Source organism: Halichoerus grypus, chromosome 1 (genome assembly GCF_964656455.1).
Source record: "Halichoerus grypus chromosome 1, mHalGry1.hap1.1, whole genome shotgun sequence".
NCBI lineage: Eukaryota > Metazoa > Chordata > Mammalia > Carnivora > Phocidae > Halichoerus > Halichoerus grypus.
In genome coordinates, this window is record NC_135712.1 from 44,147,163 (window position 1) to 44,156,727 (window position 9,565).

The 9,565-nt window shown below is 34.7% G+C and overlaps 1 long non-coding RNA gene across 1 annotated transcript; it reads right to left on the reverse strand.

Moving 5' to 3' along the window:
* Window positions 1-1,378: 1,378 nt before the first annotated feature.
* On the reverse strand, window positions 1,379-8,198 carry LOC118555209 (uncharacterized). The gene is made up of 3 exons (XR_004926846.2): window positions 8,065-8,198; window positions 1,583-1,743; window positions 1,379-1,493 (listed from the first exon to the last, which is right to left on the reverse strand). It is a non-coding gene; the product is annotated as an uncharacterized LOC118555209 (long non-coding RNA).
* Window positions 8,199-9,565: the final 1,367 nt, after the last annotated feature.

The window sequence follows — 9,565 nt, forward strand, 5'->3', positions numbered from 1 at the left end:
TCAGAGGTTCTTCAAAAAATTAAAAATAGGGGCGCCTGGGTGATTCCACCAGTAAATCTGCCAACTCTTGATTTCGGCTCAAGTCATGATCCTAGGACCCAAGAGCCCAGCTCTGCGCTCAGTGAAGAGTCTGCTCCTTCTCCCTCTGCCCCTCTCTCTGCTCTCTCTCGCTCTCTCAGATAAATAAATAAATCTTAAAAAAAAAATTAAAAAACAGAACTACCATATGTTCTAGCAATTCCACTTTTGGGTATTTATCCAAAGACAATGAAAATATTAATTTGAAAAGATATATGCACCCCCACATTCATTGCAGCACTATTTACAGTAACCAAGATGAGGAAAAACAACTTAAGTGTCCATCAGTGGACAGAAGAAATAAAGAAATTGTGTGTGTATGTATATAACAATAGTCTCTCTTTATGTGGAATTAAAAAAAAACACAAGCTCATAGATATATAGACACAGACTGGTGGTTGTCAGAAGTGGGGGAGGTAGGAGGTTGGAAAAATAAGTGAAGGGGTAAAAGAAAAAGTCTTGCATGTCTTTGGCAAAAATGAAAGAAAAGGAGGAAGGAAGGAAGGAAGGAAGGAAGGAAGGAAGGAAGGAGGGAGGGAGGGAGGGAGGGAGGGAGGGAGGGAGGAAGGAAGGAAGGAAGGAAGGAAGGAAGGAAGGAAGGAAGGAAGGAAGGAAGGAAGGAAGGAAGGAAAATTAAAAACCTAGCACAGCATTTCTTCCTCTGCTTTGAATGTTTTTAACTCCCCGATCCTCGAGTTGTGAAAAAGTTATCTATTGATTTGTCAAATGATTTTAATGGCTAGAATTTCAAATAAAACATAAGGGCAACAATCACTCTTCACATTTAACTTTTTTTTTCATTAATAAAAAATAAGAATACTTGGTGGTGCTTTAAACACAGACATAAATGTACACAGAAACACACACACTAATAGATCAACTTACTGGACAGTGCAATTGCCATGATATATTCCTCCCCCTACCTCTTGTCTTTCAGTGGGGCAAAACATATAAAAAGAAACCTGTAAATAAACTTAAAAAATAAATAGTAGTGTATCTTCAAAGTTGAATGTCCTCGGAATATTGTTTCTGGCACTTTTTGTACCAATACTGCAATAGTCAACAAGATATACTGCAGGCTTTTTTGTTTCAAAATGTTTTTTTATGCCTTTTTTCCATGTCATAGTCAGCGGAATTGGCTGGCATAGCTCAGAGCAGCAGGGATTCAAGTTTGAAACCACACCGTGCACAGCCTAGGAATCAATCTTGCCTGGGCAAGAGGATATGAGGATTCCAATGAAGGAATTCACCTTAAGGAAAAAGTAAGTAGAATCTCACAAATTTGGTTCATGATCATTATGTCAAAGTTGAAAAGAAGGGTAATTCAAATAGTCAAAAGTGCTTATTGTCTCCAAGCCTGTCCTCTAGATAAGTTCTCGCGGGCTCATATTTCCGTCACAATGTAAGAATTCCATCTAAATGGAAATAAAAGAAGAAGAAAAACAAAGATCTGGCACACTGAGTGTTGAGGCATCAGCGCTATTGGTATTAATATAGTCAGTACCTTTGAAAGACGTCTGAACTCAGGCATCCGCGTCCTCAGCATCAGTAGGAAACAGCTGCATCACTACGTTAGATGGATATTCACGGCACGGCTGCCATCGCTAACATCAACATTAGCAGCATGAAAGGATGATTCTGCCGCCATAGCCTCACACAGAAGACCTAAAGAGTGACAGACATACAGGTATTTCCACATTTTGAAAGCCTGTGTTACACCACTTCGCTTTTATGGGAGACCTACATTAGTACTTGTTTTCGTTAACTAAAGGAAATCTGAAGAGGGTTTTTGATTTTATGAAAAAGAGTGAAAGCACAAATGGCATTGGGCATTTGTTTTGCAACAAGCCCTTATAGAGGGAGTGCACACGCAAGCGGCAAGAGCGGCCCCACCAGGCTCCTTCCCCAGAATCTACACTCAGCATCTCAGCATCAGGCTGCCATAGCTTTCAACTGTGTCTGTTGAGTATCTGCGCTTTATCTTGACTTATTTTGTGCATCCGTTAGCAAGATGTGTCCTAAGGTATCAGAAAAGCCGAAGAGAAATTATTTCGGGGGTTTGGGAACACTAAAAAATTTTCCATATAAATTAATGGTAATTGCTTCTGCACTTTATGCCATTTTGACTTATGAAAGTTTTCATAGGAACACTATACTTTCAGATAGCAGGGGAAATCTGTAATAGGCAGGTAAGAAAACTAGATCATGAAGCACAGGTAAGTTATAGCTACAAATTTCTAGGAACAATTTGTAATATTATCTCCTAACTGATATATACTGTGAACAAAGGGGAGTATAGTCGGGAAAAGTTTGAGAAACCTGGATTTGTTACCTGGTTCATTAAATAGGAGCAATAATTAACAACTTTACTTGGAAAAAAATTTTTTCATGTTTTCTTGAGCACTCTGCAAAAACATGACTATGCTACTCAAAATGTACTCAAACATCAGAAAAGAACTGCAAACCATAGAAATTATAAACTGGTCAAATAACTAAAGAGGAGCCTTAGCTCAAATAAAGGTATATCTAAATGACTCTATCATAATGATATTGTTACCCAGTAAAAAAGCATTCTTTTTTCTTTATTTTTTATTTTCTTTTATTTGGGGGGGGGGAGATGTCAACAAATTGTAAGACCAGCCAAGTGTTAGAATTCTAGGGATATAATCACATTAGTAACAAAGCATATATAAATATATTTACAATGTTCTCATGTGGTGAGGAATTTCAAATCTGCTTAGTAGTACATAGATATGAAATGTTTCACTGGTTTTCAAAATCTTTGAGTTATGATCACCAGCTCTGTTCTGTTAACACAAGAAATGACCATATGTTATAACTGTGACCTTTTAAGAATAAAACTGGCTTTCCCCCCAACTTATCCCCAACTTATCACATACATACAACAGCTTACTTTCTGTTACGTACTCCCATCCTTGCCAGTGTTAACCTACCAATCATAGATATTTTTTTAAGCATCTTTCTAAAGGACTAATGCTGGACTGATAAAGACAAGAAAATATTGAACTGCACATATTCATATCATTTTGACCTGAGCTAAATTATTAATCATACCTTAAAGGTTTCATCATTTCCAAGGTCTCTGCCACTCACATTATTATTTGTGTTAATTTATTCTTATTTTCTTTATATTATTTTGGTGAAATAACAAAATAACAGAATATTAAAGCATGTATCCATCCATCTTTCATTCAAAATAGATTCATAGAGTTTTGAAGTTATATGAAACAGAATTGTTCTTTATTCAGGTGTTCATATAAAACATATATGGAAACATATATATTAGTTTTACTGGCATAAATATGTTCTTTGGAAAGAGATCAATTAGCAAGGATATCTGGATACACTTTATAAATTATGGACTATTTCATATATAAAGTGTTGATCTTACTCATATCTCTATTCACAAGGAAAGATGAGAAATTTTGCTCTTTAATCTCAAAATCAAATGCACTAAAACCACAGGGGAACTTGTGCAATGTTGACAAAATTTCATTATTTTAGATAAATTAGATAAAAATTTCTGAAAAAAATTTCATCAGAAACTTGAACTATATTTTGGTGGTACTTGTTTTTTATTTTATTTTATTTTTTTTTAAAGATTTTACTTATTCATTTGAGACTCAGAGATATATATAGAGAGAGAGCATGAGCAGGGGGAGAAGCAGAGGAAGAGGGAGAAGCAGACTCCCCGCCGAGCCAGGAGCCCGATGTGGGGCTCGATCCCAGGACCCTGGGATCACGACCCGAGCCGAAGGCAGAGGCCTAACCATCTGAGCCACCCAGGTGCCCCGGTACTTGTTTTTTAAATCTCTGACAGGAAACTCAGCCACTTTCTACTCCTAATCATAATGTGTCCAATCTTTTAAATGCCAGACTAAGTTTCAATGAACCACATCAAAATAAAATGGCATTAGTTTGAATTCTGACCCTAAGGAAATGCCCTCAAAAGTGATTTTAGGAGCTTCCCCTCATTAGTATAATGAATGCTACTGCACTTTGTCTCAGTTGACTCTTTTCATAAATAACTCTTGCCCAACTTAATCCTTTCTTGAACTACCCTTCAATAATTTGCAGGCAGTTAGTGGCTTTAACTCCTATTTTTGTCACTGATGATTAGTACATACCGCTGAGCTTAGCCAATTAAGCAATGATATATTTTCATGAATCACTAATTTCAATCACAGTGTATGCTAAAGGAAAACCTTATTTTTATATACTTCATTACACCACAAAGTTATCAGTTTTAATATTTAAGTTTTGGGACTTTCCCATATATTGTAAAAAAAGATGGCTATTGGCATTTTTATTCTTTTATATTTTATGGAAGTATAGACAAGCAATTTCAAAAAATTAATAAAAAGTTCCCTTCTCTCCTACTTCAATGTGTCAGTAACTCTTATCAAAAAATATAGTGCATTTTTATCATGTCCAAACTCAATATATGACACATTGTGTTGGAAAGTGTCAAATTTTCACACAATGCAAATATCATAAAAAAATCTAAGGGTTCTTGGAATGAAGGTTTAAACAAGTGGCCTTTTGAAAGCAATGACCACATTTCATTTACTGTTATTAATTTACTCAATAAGATTAGAACCAATACTTTATGCACCTTTATTTTATGGAAACTGAGTGTACAAGAAAAAAGAATATAGATTGGCAGAGGTTTTAAGGTGACATGTGAGAAAGAAATAAAGAACAAACAGAATGAGGACAGAAAGAATTTGGAAATTGAAGGAAAATAAAATATATTTAGGTAGAGACTGGTAAGCAAGGGAAAAGATGATATTGAACAGGTAGGCCATGATCACTGATCATGATAAGTAGTTTAGTACTTTTCTTTTTTTTTTTTTGTTTTTTGTTTGCTTGTTGTTGTTTTTTAAAGATTTTATTATTTATTTAGAGATGGAGAGCATGAGCAGGGGGAGGAGCAGAGGGAGAGGGACAAAGCAGGGCTCAATCCCACGACCCTGAGATCATGACCTGAGCCAAAATCAAGAGTTGGACACCCAACCCACTGAGCCACCAGGTGCCCCTAGTTTCTTCTTTTAATTCAGTGAAAATACATTGAACAGGATAGTGACATAAATCAATTTACATTCTACAAATATTTTAGGGGATTTTTAAATGTAATTATTTTCCTGTGATTCAAAATATTTTATTTTGGGAAATGGCCCACAGGACTTCAGGAGAAATGTTAAGATGGCCTCAATGAGTTAGAAGGTTGGAAAAGCACAGAAACAGCAAAACAAAATAAAATGAAACAGGAAACCAACCTGAAAGGCTACTACAGTATATAAGAAATTGGATTATGATAAATGATACTTTGGCCTATGATGGTGGCACCAGAAATGGATATAAATGGATAGATTTAAAATATATTTTTAAAGTAATACCAAAGGATTTGCTAGTAGGTTGAATTTGGAAATGAGGAAAAAAACTCAAGTATGACTCATAAACTTTTGTTGTGAGCAATTATGTGGTGACACTTATGAGGTGTTCTTTCCATACATTTCATACAAAAAAAGTTTAACTTGACATTTCTGTAAATAAAAATAGAACCAAGAAAATAAGTTTTGGGGAACAAATGAGATAATTTATTTTATTTTTCTGTATTCTAAAATGATCAGAACTAGAACAACATGATCTGATATGATGATACTCAGATTCAGTTTATTCTGATGGAATTATCATATCTGAATTAGCACAGTTGAGTTAGCTAGAAAACAAATAAATGTATCTATACACAACAGATGTAAATCTGTCAAGTTTTTTCAGTCACACATTCAATTATTTTATATTGAGCATCCAACAATCATGTGGTTCTTTCCATTAATTACTGAATTTGTATTGCTCTAAGAAATTTGCAATTACCTTTAGGTTATTACTTTTCTCATGTTTCCAAATAGGGAGAAATCACAGGTACCAAGAGGTATTTAATTTTAAGTGGGGAATCACGAGGGAGATGGAAAAAAAGAATAGAAATCAATTATAAAGTTAAATGTTAATGCATTTACGTAGAGGAGACACAGAGGAAAGTCAGAGATGAGGGAGGAAATGCAAGATTTTTAAAGAGCATGGGGATGGGCAGTTAGCAGCAGTCAGGCTTCACACTCAAAAAGATCTGGACTATAATGATGATGTGCCAAAATGACAGGTGTGACAGGCACATATCAGTAATGGAGATATTTACAGAGGTGTATTACAGCTCTAGGCAAAATTTTGAAATAGGCCAAGTTAGTTTTCAATGCCCTCTCACCTCCCTTCCAGCATCCCTGGATCCAACTTAAAGCACTCAGTGCCCTCAGCCTGACCTCTTGATATATATACTTACCCTGTTCCAATGTCCATGCAAGTCAGCAATTTTTGGTCAACACTCCATAACTGATGCAGTAAATTTACCTAGCTTCTGTTACATTCATTTAGCCCCTGACCCTTTCATGACCGACTAATTTAAGAATGTATACACATTGTTGCTAACAGCTGGGTGTGTTAGCAATCTAAATGTCTTATTTCTATCAAGCTTCACATATCCAGAGACAAAATAATAACTGGTCTTAAAGAATGATGATTAGAGCAGGATATGGGAACAGAATGTCAGTCTAGCAGATGAGATTATCTGTAGCAGGTTGGCTTTTTGAGAATGCAGAAATTTTATCAGCTAGATGTTTGCTGAGTATACATGTACATAACAGTAACCTATAAAATATCATCATACCCCATTGTGTTTCTGTCCAATTAAGAACAATTTGTGGAAAAAGTGTAATTTATAAGTTCTACTTTTTCAATAGTCTATCAGTGGCAAAATGAATTAACATAAAACACAGTAAGAGAAAGGATTAATAGAAATTTTCCTAAAGAAATAATCAGAGTATATTCAGGACTTTTAAGAAAAACTTCATTTGTACTAATCAAAATATATCATTTTAGTAAAGATCATATTTTACACTGAAACCATTTACTTAATAACATGTATTTACCAAGCAAGCATATAATTCCAAGTTTATTTTTTCCAAACTATTGTAACATAATAACCAGCACTGAGACACCTGCACGTAATTGAATAAATAAAATAAAATTGTATGTCGATGCTTTACAGAATAATACATTATGTTGTGCTAAAAAACACTGTAAATACTATTACTGTGCAAATCAAAATATAATTTAATCACACCTTTAAAAATGCATTGTATATGGATTTCAATATAGTATTGAAGAAAGCAGACATTATTAAATAAGTAAATAAAAATTTCATTAACTGTAGCAAAATAGAATAAGTTAAATATTTGACAAACTATAATGACCAAGTCAACATAACCATTATAAATTAGCCTTGTATTTATCAATAAATTATTTTTAAATCATAATAATTTAGTTTTTGAAATTGAATTGCCCAATTAGCTTGAGTTCTTTATTATTTCCCTGGTTTTACAATATATAAAACTATAGTACATATTTATTCCTGCTCTTTTGAAAACTGTTTCTTACAAAATTTAACTTGCATTTACATAAATCTCAGTGATCTATTCATAATAAATGGAAAACAGGGGGGTGGGGTGGGAGAGAAAGAAACCAGGAGCTCGTGTAGTCACAGATAGTGTGTGATATAATTGGAAAGGAGATAAAATACTCCTTAAAGTAGTGTGTGATCTAGATAAGGATATTTCCAAGCAGAGTGTTGAATGTGCCACCTACTTTCTTCATGGTTATAGTAACATGCGAGAGAATGATTTTTAAAAAGAAAAAAAAAAGAATCGTTGAACATAAGGGAACAACGATCTCTGGGTTTGAAAATTCCCTGGCTGTCCAGGTGGCGAAACATGTTAAAATTAAGCAATTTCATCTGAGCAGAACCAAATACAAGGCATATTCAGGAAAACACATTGCATTAATTTCCTATTTCTGCTGTAACAAATTACCACAAACATAGAGGTTTTAAACAATACAAATTTATTATCTTACATTTTGGAGATCAGAAGTCGAAAATGGGTCTTACAGGACTGAAATCATGGTGTCACCAAAGATGTATTTCTTCTGGCCGCTCTAAGAGAGAATCTGTTCTTTGCTTTTTTTAGCATCTAGAGCTGTCCACGGTTCTTGCTCATGGCCATATCACTCTGACTTCTGGTTAGGTAATCACATCCCCTTTTCTGAATCTGGCTCTCTGGATATTTTATAAAGACCTTTGTAATTACACTGGGCCCAAACGGATAATCTCCCTATTTCAAAACGTTTCACTTAATCACATCTGCAAAGTCCCTTTTGCCATGTAAAGTAACATATTCACAGGTTTCAGGGACTGACACAAGGATATTTTTGCAAGTTATTATTCTGTTGTCTATTAATAAACAGTCTAATAATAAAAACAAGGATCTGACTGTTAAATCCTTTTTTTAAAATCTCAGGCACACCTAGGCAATGCCTCGGACAACTGATACGCCAAGTAATAGCTTCTAAGAATGCAAGGCAGTATTGCTCAGCAGCCTAAGCAGAAGCACATGCAGAAAAGTACTGATTGCAAAGTGATTTGCAGGTGTGGCCTTTGTTTAGTGAATTTAACCCAATAACACTCATAGAAGACGCAAAAGAGTTTTATGCAAATTGCATTGTACTGCCAGCTTGAACTGAAAGAGACAATGACAGAACCAGATGGAAAAAGTCATACCAACAATGCAGAAGGGTTTCCTTTTCTCCATATCCTCACCAACACTTGATATATCTTGTTTTCTTGATCATAGGCATTCTAACATGTATGAAGTGATATTTCACCATGGTTTTGATTTGCATTTCCCTGGTGATTAGTGATGTTAAACATCTTTTCATGTACCTGTCAGCCATTTGGGTGTCTTCTTTGGAAAAATGTCTATTCGGTTTCTCTGCCCATTTTTAAATTCAATTGTTTGCTTTTGTTCTTGTTGTTATTGACTTGTATTAGATCTTAATATATTTTGGACATTAGCCCCTTATCCAATATATGATTTGTAAATATTTTCTTCCATTCTGTAGGTTATCTTTTCATTTTGTTCATTTTTTTTTTTTTTTTGCTATGTAAAAGCTCTTTAATTTGATATAGCCCCTCATTTATTGATTTTGCTTTTGTTGCTTGGTTTTTTTGGCACCATATCTAAAAAATCATTGCCAAGACCAATATCAAGGAGGTTTTCTTCTCTATGTTTACTTCTAGTTTTTTTGTTTTGCTTTGTTTATGTTTTTTAAGATTTATTTGTTTATTTTAGAGAGAGAGCACAAGCAGGAGGGGCAGAAGGAGAAGGAGAGAGAATCTCAAGCAGACTCCACACTGAGTGTGGAGCCCGACACGGGGCTCAATCTCATGACCCTGAGAACACGACCTGAGCCGAAACCAAGAGTCAAATGCTTAACCAACTGTGCCACCCAGGCACCTCTTTCTTCTAGTTTTATAAATAGTATGGAGCTTCCTCAAAAAGTTACAAATACAACTATC